Here is an 18,884-nt window from a genome sequence, read left to right as displayed (position 1 = left end):
TCACTCTGCTCAGAATTTGTATTGTTTCATGATTCAGTCTTGGTAGGTTGTACATTTCTAGAAAGTTATCCATTTCCTCTAGATGGTCCAATTTGTTGGTGTAGAATTGTTCATAGTAGTTGCTTATGATTCTTTAAATTTGTGGTATCAGTTGTAATGTCTCCTCTTTCATTTCTGACTTTGTGTCCTCTTTTTGTTAGTAAATCTAGCTAAAGCTTTGTCAATTTTATCTTTTCAAAGACCCAGATCTTAGTTTCATTGATTTTTTTTCCCTATTGTGTTTTTATATCTATTTATTATGCTCTGGTCTTTGTTGTTTCCTTCCATCTACTAACTTTGGGTTTTGCTTGCTCTTCTTTTCTAGTTCCTTGGGGTGTAAAGTTAGGTTGCTTTGAGATTTTTCATGTTTCTTGATGTAGGCATTTATCTTTCTTAGAACTGCTTTTCCTACATCCCATAAGGACATGGTGCATTTCCATTTTATTTGTCTCAAGGTTTTTATTTTTTCTTTCTTGACCCACTGGTTGGTCAGTAACATGTTTTATCTTCACGTATTTGTGAATTTTCCAGTTTTCTTGTAATTGATATCTAGTTTCATAGCATTATAGTAGAAAAGTGCTTGATACAATTTCAATCTTCTTAACTTTATCAAGACTTGTGGCCTATCATACAATGTATCCTGGAGAACACTCCTTGTGCACTTAAGAATGTATGCCTTGTTTCTTTTGGGTGGATTGTTCTGTATCTAATTGCTAAAGTAATCGGAACTAATGTGTCACTGAAAGCTGCTGTTTCCTTATTGACTTTTCATCTGAATGATCTATCCACTGATGTGAGTGGGACATTAAAGTTCCCTACTATTATTGTATTGCTGGTGTCTCCCTTTAGGTCTGTTATTATATAAGTAGAAGGCAATATAATATTAGTAGGGGACTTTAAGAAATTTTTAATGAGCATTTTTTTCAAACATATACAAAAATAGAAAAATAAGCCTACATTTATGCATCATCCAACTCAAACAATTGTTAACAATTCACCTATTTCATCTATTTTTCTTATATAGCCACAATTTTCTGGAGTACTTAAAATTCCAAAGTAAAGCATTGATATTAGTATTTTAGTAGGTATCTCCAGAAGATAAATTTTTTTAAAAACCTAGCTACAACACCCTTATCACAAAAAACCAAAAATTACAATTTAGAAAATCCTTAGTAAAATCTTTTTTCTTGTTCAAATTTCTCCATTGTCTGAGAAACATCTTTCTAGAGTTGTTTTGTTCAGGTCAATATACAAGCACTGTCCACCCATTACAATTGGTTGATCTGTCTATTTCCCATGACATTTATTTGTTGAACAAACTCAGCCTAACATACATTTTTTAAAAATCACTCTGGATAAACAAATTGTGGCATATACTTACAATCAATATTATTCAATCTGAAACAGGAAGGAAATTCTGACACGTTAACATGGATGAACCTTGAGGATATTGGGCTAAGTGAAATAAGCCAGCCACGAAAGGACAAATGCACATATACCTCCACTTGTGTGAGGTACATAGAGTTATCAATTCACTCAGAAGGAAAGGTGCTTTCCAGGGACTGGGGGGATGGGGAAGTGGGATGTTGTTTAAAGGGTGTAGAGTTTCAATTCTGCAAGATGAAAGAGGCTGGAGATTTTTTGCACAAAGATGTGAACATACTTAACACTACTGAAATGCACTTAAAAATGATCAAAATGGTAAAAAAAAAATGTTTTTTTGCTTTGTTTTATGAAGGGGAGGTAATTAGGTTTATTTATTTATTTATTTCTATTTGGAGGAGGTACTGGGGATTGAACCCAGGAACTCATGCATGCTAAGCATGCACTCTACCACTTGAGCTATATCCTCCCCCTTAAAATGGTAAAAATTTTGTTATGTGTATTTTATCACAATTTAAAAATTTTTTTAATCACTGTTGTGTGGAGAACAGTTTGTAGACAAGAAAAATCAGAAGCAAGCTGACTAGCTGGGATGCTATTGCAGTGGTCTGGGTGAGGCAACAGTGGCTTGGATTAGAGTGACAGAGGTGGAGGTGGTTGAGAAGGAATCAGATTTGGGGGCCATTTAAAAAGTAGAAACAGTAGTACCTGCTGGCAGATTGGGTTCTGAGTGTAAAGGAATGGGAAAAATGACAGACTCCCAGGACTTTAACCTGATCAACTGAGTGACAGGCAGTGCCACTGAGTGCAGTGAGGGATTCTGGGGGAGGAGCCAGCTGCCAGGTGGCAGGTTGATTGCACTGGACCTTTTCCATCAGGGAAAGGGCGACCGATCTCCTTGGAACAGGCACTTGTTCCGGATTTGGATTTGGTTTCCCTGGCTGTCATCACACTGCTGCCGGCACTCTCTCTACAGACTTGCTGGATGACTTATACTCCACCATGTTCTCCTACACAATGTTACTTCTGACTAAGGAACTCATTTTTACAGAGAAAAAGCAGGCCATAAGCTAATGCCCTTGAGATTCCTTAATCATATTATGTCTCCCAACTCCAGAAGCAGGTAGCTCGGTAGAACAGAGGCATGGTCTGTTGGCAGCCAGCCCCCATGCCAGCTGGAGAAATACCATGAAGGGATTCAACATATGCTCTCTCCAGCGTTGCTGTTTCTCCCTTAGGAATACTCCCAAAATACACTTGGCCAGGAACCCAAGGGGTGGAAATAGTGGTAGTTAAAATGACACCTACTGACTTACCCAAAATCATTTGCCTTCTTTACTCAAAGATTCTGTTTGGGAGATTTTGGTACCTGGAGGAGAAATGCTTTCACCTGGAGACAATCTTCCAAAAATGACCGACTGGGCTATCCTGTTAGCCAGGCCAATGAACTTTAAGCCAGATTTGATTTTATGTAGAAAAGTAAAGAGATGGGATTTTCTGACACTTAAGTATCAAGGACACTTATTATATATAACCTACGTTTCCAGGTCCCAGCATCTTGCATTGATACCCAGAAGTCCTGGAAACATCGCCTTCCATGGCCTGCATGCTGTCCTGCCCTTCCCTCCCGGCTCCTTACTGCAGTCTGTTACCTAAAGCCCACAGGCTGCCCGCTGCCCTTGCATGAGATCACCAGTATCCCTGCCAACTGCCCTTTTATTACCTCCGGGTACCAGGGAGGTGCTGGGATCCACCCACGCACACTGTCACCTGGGCCACTGGCAACACTGCACCTCCCTGTGGGTCTCCCAGAGTCTCTGTCCAAAGCAGACACTTCTGGGGAGGGGGGTGTATAGCTCAGTGGTATGGCACGTGCTTAGCATGCACAAGGCTCTGGGTTCAATCCCCAGTGCCTCCACTGAAATAAATAAACCTAATTATCTGCCCCTCCCCTCAAAAAACAGCAAAAAAAAAAAAAAAAAAGCAGACACTTCTGTTTTCTTTGTTTCCTGCCCACAAACAGCAATCAAAACTTAGGAACTAGCACCAATTTCATTTCCATAGAGCCAAGCCTCTCCACTCATCACACTCCAAATCAAGACAAACGTCACTCCCCAAAATGCACAAGGCACCTCGCCAAATCAGAACACCTTCCATCACTTTCCAGGGAATGGTGACTTCCCGGTTTAAGTTCACAGGTACTCCTTTTGTTAGGAAAGGGTCTGTTCTAGTAAATTTCCTAAAATTGAATGGATACCAATTACTAAGGCCTTAAACTCAAGTGTATAAGAAATGCAAATTTTTTATCACAATGATTTTTTTGGTCTGACGGTCACTATCCACCACCACTCCTCATTCTGCAGGGTGGCAAAAGTGAAATCTTGGCCAGTTCAGATCATGATTTCTCAATAGTTCAGGCTCCCTGCCTGCCTTTCCTGGGGCTGCATCTGAATTCTGGCAGTTGGGGGGAGGGGTGAGGCTTGGAATCTGCGGTAGGAGAAGCCTGATCCCAGAGGCCTCTGTGCTGGGGCATCCTCAGTCCTCGGGGTGTCCTGGCTGGAATACAGAGCCCTCTCGCGGGCCTCTGCTCTTCTGCTGCACGCACACTGCTCTCAGCCTCACGGAGGAGCTCGGCTGTACCTGTCCTCGCGGGGACACTGAGACGGCCCCAGGGACCATCCAGGGCATCTTCCCTTCACCGCTCCCAAGCCACCCTTCATGGGGGCTCTCAAGGCTGCTGCCTCCCTCCTCAATCTCCTCACTTACTTGGCAGTGATCATGAGCGAGTTTGGAGTGACTGCCTTTCCTCAAGGGGAGCATTTGCTGCAAGTGGCTTCCTCAGCCCGGAGCCCAGCCGTGCCACCTCCCCTCCCCAGTTCCCTCTGGGCCTCCGCTGGCAGGTGCGGCAGGGAAAGTGGGCAGGCTGCCCCTGGGCCCCCACCCTTCTCGGGGTCCCTTCCAGTTTGCAGACATCCTCATACCCACCTTGGATACTACGTGACAGTCCACCACCCCGTGTTCCGTTTGCCACTAAACAAAATCAGGAGAAGCGGAGAAGGCATTGGTTCTTCCGGAAACTTTTAGGGGTTGTCTCAACACAAAAAGGGAAACCTCCTCCCCTTTGGGGTGGGGAATGCTCTCTCCCTCTGGCGTTGGGAACTGGGATCCTCCTTCAGAGCACAGCTTGTCTGCAGTGGCTTCAGGAATTAATTCATGGCAGGCCAGTTAAGGGGATACCAGTTTGCCGGCAGCCCAGGGTCCTCCGCCTGGGTGGTCGGATGAGGAACCAGGAGCTACAAGATATCAAAGTTCAGATCACCTCAGAATTCACAGAAGAGCCTTTAAATGCTTTTTTTCTTCTGATGCCAGCAAAAACTTTTTGTGTGTGTTTGTGGGGGTGGGGGTTGCTTTGCTTTATTTATTTATTTTTGATTGAAGTATAGCCCATTTACAGTATTGTGTTAATTTCTGGTACAGCATAGCAATTCATTTATATGTATATAAATAAATATATTTCTTGTCATATTCTTTTTCATTATTGGCCATTATAAGATATTGAATATAGTCCCCTGCACTATACAGTAGGACTTTGTTGTTTATCTTTTATATATAATAGTTCATGCCTGCAAATCCCCAACTCCCAGTTTATCCCTCCCAGCCCCTTTGCCCCCTGGTAACCATGTTTGTTTTCTATGTCTGTGAGTCTGTCTCTGTTTTGTAAATAAGTTCATTTGTATCTTGTTTTTTTTCTCCTACACAACAGTGTAAGAGGGTTCCCTTTTCTCCACAACCTCTCCAGCATTTATCCTTTCTGGACTTTTTAACGATGGCCATTGTGACCGGTGTGAGGTGATACCTGATTGTAGTTTTAATTTGTAAATCCTCTTTAAAAAAAAAAAATGGAGGTACTGGGGATTGAACCCAGGACCTGGTGCATGCTGAGCATGCACTCTACACTGAGCTCTACCCATCCTTCCACCCCTAGGTTTCTTTTTGCCAACTATTTTGAAGAGACTCGGAAACTCTAGAATTTTTTTTAGAACATGCATTTTCGCCCCAGCCCACTAATAGTTCTAAACCGACAATTTTCTGAGAAGTTCACCTCACCTCCGCACACCAGTTTCCTCATGTCCTAGGGTAACTGGCCTCAAATTCCATTCTAGGGTTTGTCATCAGCCTGTAGGGCCAATATGTGCTTTGACCTTGGACAGTCATTCAATTTTCTCTGCACATCAATTTTCTGCTGTAAAATAGGGCAAATTGGATCTATTAAATCACAGGTAAATCCCTTGGAACAGAACTTGGTACGTAGTAAGCCATCAATAAATATTCCTATCATCATTATGACTATTATAAGCCCCACATGAACCCCAACATGCAGCAGGGCTGAGTCTCAGGCCATAGCTAAGATATGCAAAAAATGTAACTTGCTTTATTTTTCCCCAAGTCTACTGAGTTTCTATTTTGTGTGCCCATTGCACTGGGTGGCAGAAACTTCATTCCAACTAATTCCAGGTAAACTCACATAATTTCGAGTCTTCCTCTTTCTAGGGTGTGCCTCTCTCCGGGGCCTTTGCCGGGTTCTAACGGTCTGGCATCTGGCCAGCTGTTGGCTGAGGTCATCCTAGATGGTCCCAGGCCAGCAACCCACCCAGGTCCCTGCAGTGGAACTGCCTCCCCAGGGAGTCCAGCTTAGCTCCAGGTCTACTGCCTGGGGAGAGGCATAGCAGAGAACCCCTCTAAGAGAAGTCAGCTTCCTTTATGAGTTCAGGGGGAGGCTATGTTTTCAGATTCCTGTACCACGTGTTTCTCATTACTGGCAATTTAGTTTTTACCCAATGCCCTTTACCAAAGCCAACCAGGAGACATCCATTCTATATCCCAGGGAAGGGTTATTACATCAGAGAAGCAGAGGAAATACGTCTTGGAAGCTCAAACATCTGAGCTTTTCAGAATCAAAAGCCTGGCCTTGAAAGAGTCACAGCATTGGGTTTATGCCAAAAACACCAGGTTGGATAGAATAGGGGGTGATGGTGAAAGTCAGGTTTTCCAAGCTGAACTGAGATACCGAATCTCTAAGTTAGAAGGAAAAAGGAGAGCTAGAAAGGAAACAGGTAAATTAGACTCTGGAGGTGGGGGCGGCCAACCATATCGGTTAACACCCAAACTGGGACACTTTAGAAAGACAAAGTGCTAGGAATTACTAGGCTGGGGCCACAGGCACAAACCAGGACTGTTCCAGGCAAACGGGCACAGAAGGACATATGTTCACTCTGCGTAGGGTCCCTCTCCCCACTTCTAGCCCAAGACCAAGTGGAGAGACCATGGATATGTTGGGGAATCAGAGGAGAGCTCCCAGGGCTCCCCAGCTGGCGTGATTCAGCGGGATGTCTGCAAAGTACGACTTACAAAGGGGTGGGATAAGCCTAATGCAATTCCCCACACGCCTACCTGTCAAGGAAGCACAGCCAAGTGTTTTCTTTGCCCCAAGAAGTCAGTAGCAGTTGAGAAAGAGCCAGGCCTGGAGAGGCCACAGGGCAGACACATGCAGAAGATGAGCGCCCTGCAGGGGGCCCACAAGGGCAGAGGACCAGCACCCCCCTGTCTTCTACTATGAGCAGTGCTGGGGTGGGGGAGGGGACCCCCTCAAAGCCACACACGTGCTGGATGGGGATCCCCTCCTATGACTGAGACTTCGCTTTGAGTGCCAGGCAGTGGGGGGACCTGATTTAGAAGTGCAGTGGTTATGAATGCTGGGACATAATCTTGAACATCCGAGATGCTGACCAGAGATGCACTTCACGATGAAACAGAAGAGCCGAATCAGTTTTGGGTTCTTGCAACTTTTAACTAAAAGTCCCTCATTTTTCAAAGACTGCCTTGTGCCTAGTCTTCCAGGGCATCCCACTGTATAGACATACCCTCCCCCCCTTTAAAATGCGTTAGGTTTTATATTGTTCTGAAGTGGAAAAATCCTCATCAGTTTTACAAAGCAAAGCATGGACCAACATATAGACTATGGTATCACATATGGAAACACACGTTTACACACGCTCCCCAAATCTATACATAAGAATCTCTATTTAAGGGGAGAGGGTATAGCTCAAGTGGTAGAGTGCATGCTTAGCATGCCTGAGGTCCTGGGTTCAATCCCCACTACCTCCTCTAAAAATAGTCAATAAACAAATAAACCTAATTACCTGTCCCCTGCCAGGAAAAAAAAAAAAAGGAAGAAGGAAAAAGAACCTCTGTTTGTACATAGCTGGCAATAAAGATCTGGAAAGATATTTGCCAAATTGAAAACAACAGTTACCTCTGAGGCAAGGACTCCCATTAGGAGACTGAAAGTTAAGGTGGACATTTTCACTTTATAGGTACTGTTCAAAAAAGTTTTTTTAAACAGCAAGAATATATTCAAGTATTCCTTGTGTTATCTATTTTTAAAAATTGTCCCCTTGTAGCAGCCAGGAAACAGATGGTACAAATTAGGATAATTTGAGGAGAGTTTAATTAAGGGACAATTATAAAAGTATGGGTAGGGTTCAGGAGAACCACTTAGGGGAGTAATGTTACCACCCAAAACCCAAAGGGATGAGGGAGAGGGAGCTATGAGAACCCAGGAGAGTTACATAGTGAGGTTTCCTGGGGGAGCGCTTAGGATGCAGCCCATCTGAGGAGTTAGGAATTCAATTCTCCACCTTCCCTCCAGTCATGTGCTGGAGGTCCCCCTTGGCCAGATCCAGTAGGAAGCCCCAGAGAACAAAGGAACCTGATGTAGTTCATACAGGGAGGCTCCTGGGGCAGAGAGCTGAGAACCAAGGGGTAGAGGGTGGATTTGAAGGAGTGAAAGGAAGGTAACAAGCACACAGCCATCCTTCTTTGACAACCACTGGGGAAAACAGGGGAAAGTATCTAGACTGATATAGACCACCAGGTCATCTCCGAGTGCAAGGATAATGAATCAATTCAGTTTCTTCCTCTTGCTGATTCGTATTTTCTAGTTTTTCTATAATAAACACTGCTGTAAGTTTGTAAAAGTTATGGCTACTTGAGAAATTGCTAGTAGTCAGGTGACAATGGCAAATATGAAAGTCAAACACTGAGGTGGAGGTACCTCTGATTAACTGAAGATTGCAGAAAAGGGAACAGTTAAGAGTTGAGTATGTCAAATTTGAGGCTCCTCTTGAGTATTAGAAAAAGATCTTTGATAGGAAAAGGTTGGTTGTTAAACAGTGCTGGCATAATTGTCTAATCACTTGAAAAAACTAAAAAATTGGAACCCCCTGCTTCAAACTATGTGCAAAAATAAGTTTCAGATGTATTAAAGGTCAACATATAAGCATGGAAACACTACGGGAAAATTTAGGAGAAGACAGAAGCTTTGTGTGGGAGAGGCCAAAAAAGAAGAGACCGACGTATTTGATGACACAGCAATCAGACACTTACCTAAAGCGAGAAAAACCATTAACAAAGTCATAAGACAATACACCATGAGGTACATGGACAGGTATAATAACTACTGTTTTAGTATGCAAAGGGCTCCCCTCATTGATTAAAAAAAAGGACAAGTCATTAAATGTTCAGATGTGTATAAATTTCACATTTTAGGGCAAGACAAGAAAAACCTAAACATAAAACAATTTTCCTCTGCCTTCTGGCCTCCTCTCTCCCCGCATTCTCCCTGGTACCACGCACTGTGTGTCTGCATTCTGCATCGACCACACCTCCTTCTCAGCAGAAAGACCTTCTCAGCCATTAAGAGTGATGTTCTCCCAGCATCAGCCAGACAAATCCTTAAAGATAACATTCCTTCTCCACCTTGTTAGGGGTCACGATGACCATCACTTCGTGCTTACAGATCTGGATCACGTAAACTGTCAATAAAGTGCCATCTAATGTACAGCCCTGTGTCTCAAAAAATTTACGTAACTGTGTTTTGACTTTGAATGGGCAGAACAGTTTTCGCAGGTTTCTAGGGGGTTGTTCCCAGGTTACAGTCCTCAAATTTGGCTCAAGTAAAAATTTCCATTTCTTTCATAGATTTATTAATTTTTCCTTGACATGTGCCTGAATAAATGTCACCTCACCCCCTTTCTGATCTGAATTCTGAACAAATTAAGATATACTACAAAGAGCAGGGCAGACTGGAGCCAAAAACCACCTTTAGGATGGAGTAGTGGCTTACGGAGAAGGCATGGTCTGCGTGAGAGTGAAATGTCCTCCTAACACCGACGTGAGACTCCCACACCACGCGGACCTGTCACAGCAGCGCTGCCACAGGAGGGAAGGGACGAGGTGATCAGGGACCATCTGAACTCCCCTCATTTTCTCAGACAGGTCACGTGGGCAGAGAAGAGCAGGGGGAGAGAGGAGAGAAGGTCCACCCCCCTCACCGGGACTGGACCACCCAGAGCGGGGAGAATGCCTTCTCTGCTAACAACTCCTGTGAATAAGAAAGTTACATTAGGTGAGAGGAAGATACCAAAGGAAGGGAGGGAGGAAGAAGGGGAATGGAGATCAGGGGAGGAAGAGGATGAACCTCCCCAGTGTGTGTATTCATGTGGCGGAAATGATAATGTAGAAGCTTCCTCACAGGGGAAGACTGAAACCTGGAGGGCGAGAGCGCTCACTTTCTCTTCACAAATTGGCATATTGTTCAATTTGTTCTGTGCAGAATGGCTGTGATTTTTTAAGAATCTCGAAAGTGAAGAAGCTGTAGAGTTCCTTTACTAGAAAAGGGGGAGTGTTACTTTCGTCAAAGGCCAATGGCGTGGAGAGATCAAGTGCAGAAGAATGGAACCTTGACTTTCCCCTAGGAGGTTCTTAGATGTTGGCATTAACAAGGGCAGCTGGGAGTCTGATGTGGCCCCGAGTCTGGTTGGGGTGATGGGAGGTGATGTAGGCAGTAAATGAACATGGCGTTTTCAAAGAACTGGCAGCGGAAAAGGAAAAATGATGACATGGCAGCTGGAGAGAAACAAGGCATTGGGGACAGATTTTGTTCTATGACAGGAGAGATGTGGTCCATTTATCTGCAGTGGAGAAGGTGACAACACAGAGGGAGGAAGAAGGTTCCATGGGCAAGGTCTAGATGAGATGGACAGGGAGAAATCTTGGCTTCTAAAGGAGGTGGGAAGGAAGCCAGGTGAGTGCAGGTACAGGTAAGCACGTGAGTGAGAAGGGAAGACAGTTTCTGGTCAGTTGGAAGGTGGGGTCAACGAGAGAGTTCAGGATTCAGAATAAGAGCGGACAGTCTGACTCAAGCTGGAGATTTCATTTCTCCACTTTGGTAGAACCAGTGCAAAACATGTGTGTGTCTTACTGATAGGAGCGGTGGGGGTCCAGAACCCATGGAAGAAGATGATTCACCTGGAATCTAGTCTGAAGAGAAAAAGAAAAAAGCTTCTTCCTATATAGAGCACTATACTATTGTAGTAACTGCCCATTTTCCACCACCAGCCCCCATTAAAGTGTAAAGAATCACCTCCATCCTCAGAGAGTAGGGACGAGGTGGCATGTGGTAATTATTTGGTAAATAACTGTCCACTGAACAAGGGGTAAAAAAGAAGGGTTAAAAAAATCTTTTCTATAAGAAAGAAGAAACACAATGGGATTCAATTTAATGAGAGTCAACAAATAATGGGCATCTCGGGGGGAGGGTGTAGCTCATGCGGTAGAGCGTATGCTTAGCATGCACAAGGTCCTGGGTTCAATCCTCAGTACCTCCTCTAAAAATAAATAAACCTAATTACCTCCCCCCACCAAAAAACAAGCCAAAACAACAAACAAACAAACAAACAAAACCAAATATGGGCATCTCCTTTCTATACTGAAGGCACCAGGCAAACCACAGCATACAAGCAGATGAAGTCCTGACCCTACAGAGCCTGGACTGGAGCAATAAAGCGGCGAACATGAGGCTATGATCAGAGGTTGATGTATGAAACTTAAGTTTTGGAGGTGGGGCTGCTTTAGGACAACTCTGTCCAACTATCTCTTGATTAATGATCAGAACTGCCAGAGCCAGATGAGGACAAGAAGAAAGTTCCAGCCTGAGGTTATGGCAGGGAGAAGAGTATAGAGCAGGCAGGGGCAGGGAGGAGGAATGCCAGAGGTGCAGGTGGGAAAACAATGCAGCATATAATGACTAAAAGCATAAGTTTCGATTCAGACCTGGATTTAAAGTCTGACTCTTCCTCTAAGACAGAAGTAAGTTAATCTCCAAGACAGTATTTCTCAGCTGAGGGTAATTTTGCCCCCTAGGGAGTATTTGGCAATGTCTGGAGATATTTCTGATTGTCCCAACCCTGTGGGAGGAGAGTGGGATGCTACCGACATCCAGTGGGTTAAGGCCAGGGCTGCTGCTCACCAGCCTACAGTGCACAGGACAGCCCAGAACAAGAATTATCTGGTGCCGAATACTAATAATGCCAAGGATGAGAAACGCTGCTTCAAGACTTAACTGTAGTGGGGAGGGTATAGCTCAGTGGTAGAGTGCATGCCTAGCATGCACGAAGTCCTGGGTTCAATCCCCAGCACCTCCATCAAAAAATAAATAAGTAAGTAAACCTAATTACCTCCCCCTAACCTGCCAAAAAAAAAACTTACCTGTAAAACTGTCTTAGTGATACCATGCTTTTCTTGTGAGAATTAAATGATTTAATGTATATCAAATACCTGTGTTATTGGATTAGAATATTTAATGTATATCAAATACTTGTGTTACCAGATCAGAATACCCAGACGCTGAGACATGGAGGTTTGCAGCAAAGAGATTAGTCACAAGACAGATGAATCTTGGAGCCACCTCGCTGAAGGCAACGGGATTGGAAATAGGTGTGATAATCCACATTCTGCTCAGGCATAACTCAGCCACTGGCCTCTGAACTTTTAAAAGGTCGTCCAGTGGAAACCCACGCATGCCCACTTGAAGGATCAGTGGTCCTATCCAGTCTTAACAGGCTCAGCTCACACCAGACACAGCTGATACCAAGTTCCTAGAAAACAACTCGAGCAAACATCTTACTGTTTAAGCTATGTCCTGCTTGAAGGACATGCAAGTCTTTTGCAGTAACAATTAAAATGACTTTGATTTGGTTACAGGTGAAATGGATTTAACCAGTGACTATCCATGGTTTCATCTGCCATACAGCATATATTAAGAATGAGAATAAGAAAAAAATGAGGAGGAACACTAAAGTGGAGAGGGGAAGACGCTGAAGACATATTTCCCATTGCGATTTTTGGATCAAGCATTCATTTGCAGGGCATGGAAAGCCATCTTTTGCATTGATTACTGATCATAATATGACCCGGCACTGGATTTGCTGTAGATCTGAAGTAAAACCCCGCAGGAGCAAACTGGTATCAGCTAAGACCCCAAAACCATCAGTGTTGAGAAGGTTCACCCCCATGAGAAGAAAGAGGAAACCTTTCAGGGTTGTAATTGGAAGAGTCGCAGGGTTTAGGGGAGGCCAGTTTTACCTGAATCCAACAAAATGGTGTAGTCTGTATTTAATATTGGAATTGGGAGAAGAGGAGTTGCCTCTAGTTTTTTTCTTTTTTTCTTCTTCTTTCACTTTTACAGTTGCAAAATATTATCAACTCAAATCTGAGAGGAAAAAAAACTGAAAGTATTTGTTGAACAAATCAAAGTGCTTCAATTTTTATTTAAATTTGTGTCTTTTAAATCTTTATGTAAATCATTCTATGATCTTTATAGGGTAAAAAAAAATTGTGACAAAAAGAAAAAACACGTAATCCAATCAATCAAAAATAATTATAATGTCCTTATCAAGCATTCCTTCAGGTATTTTCTGTGCATACATAACATTATGTACACCTTTTAAATAAAATCAGATCGTCTCAATCAAAAACTTTGTAACAGTTTTTAAATTTAATACTACATCTTAAATAGTTTTCAGTATCTTTGTTTCCATCTGTATTAGCTTGTCAAAATATAAAGTTTTTTTTTCTGAATTATGAAAAGAATAACCACTAAATGTAAAAGAAATACAAGCAATATGGAAGCATATAGAAAAAAAAGGAAATTGGCATAAACACCCAAAGAACAGAAAGTTCAGAGGTAGGATGGGCTCAGCAGTGTCATGAAGACACTAGAGTCACATGTAAATCATTGAAGTTAGAACACTCCCTCATACCATACACAAAAATAACCTCAAAATGGCTTGAAGATTTAAACATAAGACAAGACACTATAAACCTCTTAGAAGGAAACATAGGCAAAACATTTTCTGACATAAATCTTAGCAATGTTCTCTTAGGGCAGTCTACCCAGGCAATAGATATAAAAGCCAAAATAAACATACAAGATCTAATTAAACTTATAAGCTTTTGCACAGCAAAGGAAACTATAAACAAAACGAGAAGACAACCTACAGAATTGGAGAAAATATTTGCAAATGATATGATTGACAAGGGTTTAATTTCCAGAATATAAAACAGATCATACAACTCAATAACAACAACAAAACAAAACAAAACAAAACAAAACAAAACAAACCCAATCCAAAAATGGGGAGAAGACCTAAACAAACATTTCTCCAGTGAAGACATACAAGTGGCCAATAGGCAAATGAAAAAATGTTCAATATCGTTAATTATCAGAGATCAAATCAAAACTACACTGAGGTATCTATCACCTCATACCAGTCAGAATGGCCATCACTAAAAAGTGCACAAATGACAAATTTTGGAGAGGGTGTAGAGAAAAGGGAACCCTCCTACACTGTTGGTGGGAATGTAGTTTGGTGCAACCATTATGGAAAACAATACAGAGATTCCTCAAAAAACTAAAAGTAGACTTACCATATGATCCAGCAATCCCATCCCTGGGCATATATCCAGAGGAAAATCTAATTTGAAAAAAATACACGCACCCAAACATTCATAGCAGCACTATTTATAATAGCCATGACATGGAAACAACCTAAATGTCCATCAACAGATGACTGGATAAAGAAGTTGTGGTCTATTTATACAATGGAATACTACTCAGTGACAATAAAGAATAAAATAATGCCAGTTGCAGCAACTTAGATGGACCTGGAGATTGTCATACTAAGTGAAGCCAGAAAGAGAAAGAAAAATACTATATGATATCACTTACATGTAAAATCTATACAAATGCCACAAACGAACATATTTACAGAACAGAAACAGATTTGCAGACATAGAAACAAACTATGGTTACCAGAGTGGGAAAGGGCCATGGAGGGATACACTGGGAGTTGGGGATACTAATTACTATATATATATAGAACAGATAAACAAGGTCCTACTATATAGCACAGGGAACTATATTCAATACCTTGTCATAGCCCATAATGAAAAAATATGAAAAGGAATATATACGTACAACTGAATCACTATGCTGTACACCAAAAATTAACACATTTCAATTTAAAAAAAAAAAAAGACAAGACACCAGAGGCTTTCTGTTTGTCACCTCTCCTCTGCTGTTTACTGGCTTCATCTACAAGCTTGTTCTCCTCATAGTCACTAGACGGCTGCCAGTGGCAACCAAGGCTATGTGGTCCCTTCTTTATGTCCCCCTGCCATGGAATATAAGCTTGTTCTTTCAATTTAATTACATCGACCTGTGCCATATGTTCTCCCTGACCAATAAGTCACCAGAGCAATCTTATTCACTGACGAGCTGGGACTGGTGGGTACACAGAGCCTGGAGATGGGGTCAGTTTGTTCTGAATGCATGGCTATGTGGAGAAGGGTGGACACCTAAACCAGTGGGAATTCCATCAGGAAAGAGGGAAGAAGGATGCATGGTTACCTAAGCGGTCGGCAGTGTTCACACTTCCCTGGCGATCCAAGTGCCTATAGTCTTTCCTATCTGTTGATTTCAAACAATATTCACAGCTTCATAAAGCGCACTTAGCCTCTCCCCAGAGGGAGGCAATGAGGAGTCTTCCAGCCACTGCATACACTGTGAAGTCCTGGATTTCTGCGAGGTCTGCAGTCCTTACCATTCTGTTATTTTGATCAAATGTCTGTTTTTAACTTACTTAAGCATAGAAGCAGTTTTCTGAAATTTTCTTCCAAAGTGAGCCTTTTCTTTATCTTAGGCATTTTGACCTCCTGTAACAAAGAACAAGCCTGACTCCATATTGAATCTGTTCCTAACCTTCGTGCTCTGTTGCCTGTGCTCAGTCATGCTGGCTCTGCACTTTTGTAAAAGAATATTGCCTATAGCCTGAAATACACAGGAGAGACATTCTCAAGGCTCTGACTTTTAAAAGTAAAACACTTTTCCATTCACAGAGAGTTAAAAAGTTGCAGAACCAAAAAACAATTGTCTTGTTGGAGGATTATAGCAACGTTGTGACCAGATCTATGTGGATAGCTGCAAGAACAAAGGATTCTGACACCAAGAAGTTTGCAACAGCCACAGCCCCTCCCCTTTTAGTATAAAAGACGCCTAAGATGGTTCTCTGGGACACTAGCCTACCACCTTCTTGCTCTGCTGGCTTTCTGAATAAAATTGCTACCCCTTGCCCCAATAACTCATCTCTCCGTTTATTGTCCTGTCTTCTGGTGAGCAGCGTGCACTTGGACTTGGTAACACTCCTTTCCTCCTCTTCCTTTTTTTTTTTTTTTTTTGGTGGAGGGGCAGAATTATCACACAGACCCCAAACTGGGTTTCTTACTTCGTCATTTTGAACTAGCGGCCATTCTACTTGGACTGCTATTCACCCCCAAATAATACCCACCTAGTCTTTTTGCTCATCTCCCTGTTTGCCTGAACACAACCTGCATCCTCCCTGCAGAGCGTGAGGGAGGTGGGGCACGTATTAGCATCATATGAGTCTGTGGATCCCAAAGCTGCCTGAGAAGAGTTGGGAGGGGAGCAGTTCTATGAGCCATCAAAGCTGGGAACAATTTTCACATTCATTTTACTTTTAATTTGATTGAAACCCTTTTCTAGAGGTTCTATCCAGTGAATAGAGAGCCCACCCTGTCCCATGGATGGTGGTGGGTCTGGAGGTTTGGGTTTATCTCCCCTCTCTGGCTGTTCGAAGCTGGAGGCAGAGCCCAGCAGAGCCTTGTGACCACCTTGCCTGGTGTGGCCTCGGGCACTGTCCCCCACCCAGCCTGCTCTTCACAGCTGCTGGCTCCTCAGAGGAAACTGCTGCTAGCTGCTCATTTCTGGCCTCTCTCCCACCACCAAGACCTTTGACTGATGTTTGGCTTTCTGTGAGGAAAAAGGGCCCCGGGTGGAACATTCCAGATCTTTTTTCCTGCCAACTCAGGCCCCCATTTCCTGTCCCTCTGAAGTGAGAGGAATTTTTAGTGGGATTTTTCAGAATTTCTGCCTCTTCTCACCACGTCGTGCAGTTCACTCCAAAAAGGGCGTTGTGGGTTGATTCCCAGAATTTTGTATCCATTTAGGCTCAATTGTTTTGTGTTTTGGATGTATCAGATGTTTTGTATTTAGATTTCTATTTCCTGAAGTCTGTGGTATGAGGTTGGGAAATTTTCCTAGATTCGTTGTTGGATGGTGTTTTGTTTGGTGGATCTTGTTTTATTCATTCCATTACTGGAAGCAGATTTTTGTAAACCTGCTAATACATCCCTGTCTTTTATCTGGATGCCCGAGAAACATTTCACGGTTATATAGCATCCCAGTGCCATGGATGAAGCCAAATGTCCTTAACCAGTTTCCAACTGGCAAACATTAAGGTGATTTCCAACTTTTCATCATTATAAAATTGCTGCCAAAACTGCACATAATATGTATGCATATCTCTGGTGATTTCTTTAGTAAATCATCACATTTTTCAATACTGCTAAGGAGTTCAGCTGTTTTGCCCCTGCTCAGCATTGTCTTGGTTTTGCAGTTTAGTGGTTCTAAATAAAACCATCATGAACACTCTTTGCCATATTGTGCAACAATCTCAGCACCTTCTCTTTCCGCCAGACCATATGTTGGCCCAGATACGCTAATCCCTCCAGCCAGCAACATGATTGGTCCACTAGGGATGTACATTACCCTCGTCCCCTCTCTTCCCAAAATGTACACCCTCTCACGGTCCATGCATCCTCCACAGCCTCTCACAATATACTTCTGCATACTCTCTTTTCATTTTCAGATGTTTTTCTCCACACACTTCTGAAGTCTGGGTTCCATTTCTACCAAGGCTTTTGTCTTGTGAAGACCAGTGAGATAGAAGTAATAGCCATCTGCTCCTTAGTACTCTACTCCTCAAAATAAAATCTCTCGCACACCCTCACACATGCAGAAGCCCTGGTGTATTACTGTTGGAGGGCAGAAACCGACACTCTTGTGTTTATCAAACTGTGAAGACCACTGGACCAAACCCCTCAGAGGCGCCCATTTTAAAATCCAGATTCCTAGACAGTGCTTCAGGTCTACTGATTAAAAAATCCCTAGGGGTAGGGATGAGGAATCTCTGCTTTACTGAGCTCCCTAATGATTCTGCAAATTATTAAACCGTGAAAACTTCCATAATGTGTGAGGATTCTCATATCACAGCTCAACTCTGCCCCAGGTGACACAGAAACTCCCTTCCTACGTCTCTGTTTAAAAAAAATTTTTAGAGAAATTTGGGGAGGGGGTAATTAGGTTTACTTATTTATTTTTAGAGGAGGTGCTGAGGATTGAACCCAGGACTTTATGTATGCTAAGCACACGCTCTGCCACTTGAGCTATACCCTCCCCGCCATCGTGCCTTTCAAATTAAAAATTCTATTAATCATGTTTCTAAATTGATGGTAACACGGACTCAACGTACACAGACCCGAAGAGCACAGCGTAGTAGAGATGAGGATCACCGTTACCTGGTACGTCTCCTTCCCAGCCCCTTGCTGTTAGGTCGGGGCCGTATGACCAGTTCTGGCCACTGGGTTGTGAGCCGGATTTAGTCGCATCCCTCCACACTGTGCCTTTGCTGTGGTGCCCTTGAAGCCATGTGCTGAGGTGGCAGTGTCACAAGAGAGTGGAGCCAGTGTCAGCCTGAGTCTCTGATGGTCTGGGGAGCAGAAGTCCTGTCACCCTTCAAAGGATGGGCTGCATTAGCTAGGACGAGGTCAGGGAGGTTTTAAGGTTACTTGTCGCTGCAGCACAACCTAGTGTTGTTCTGAATAATAAAACTAAAACTCCGATTTCTTGTTCAGGCATCATGTATCTGAGTGTCTTCTGTTCATTTACAATTAAGTTTTAGTAAGTCTCCAGTTCTATAAATCTGTTCTTTATTAGAATAGTGACCTCTTAAAATCAATTCCTATCTTTATAACTATTCTACCACATTTGAATTTGTGCAAATGAGAAATGTGAGCAAAAGGAGGGTATTAAAAAACTTGATATCTTGGAAAATGTAAATGGTGCAAAAAAAAAAAAAAAAGTCAGTCAGTGGTGGACCTAGAGAAAGAACCCAGAACTTGCTCTGCCACCTGGTTGACAACAA

General features: G+C 42.8%; 1 long non-coding RNA gene across 1 annotated transcript; it reads right to left on the bottom strand.

Annotated features, from left to right (window-relative positions):
* Positions 1-4,381: 4,381 nt before the first annotated feature.
* LOC140691558 (uncharacterized) lies at positions 4,382-18,639 on the bottom strand. Its single transcript, XR_012067289.1, has 3 exons — positions 18,259-18,639; positions 5,530-5,665; positions 4,382-4,715 (listed from the first exon to the last, which is right to left on the bottom strand). It is a non-coding gene; the product is annotated as an uncharacterized lncRNA (long non-coding RNA).
* Positions 18,640-18,884: the final 245 nt, after the last annotated feature.

Source organism: Vicugna pacos, chromosome 35 (genome assembly GCF_048564905.1).
Source record: "Vicugna pacos chromosome 35, VicPac4, whole genome shotgun sequence".
Classification (NCBI taxonomy): domain Eukaryota; kingdom Metazoa; phylum Chordata; class Mammalia; order Artiodactyla; family Camelidae; genus Vicugna; species Vicugna pacos.
This window is presented reverse-complemented; position numbering and strand designations above follow the sequence as displayed.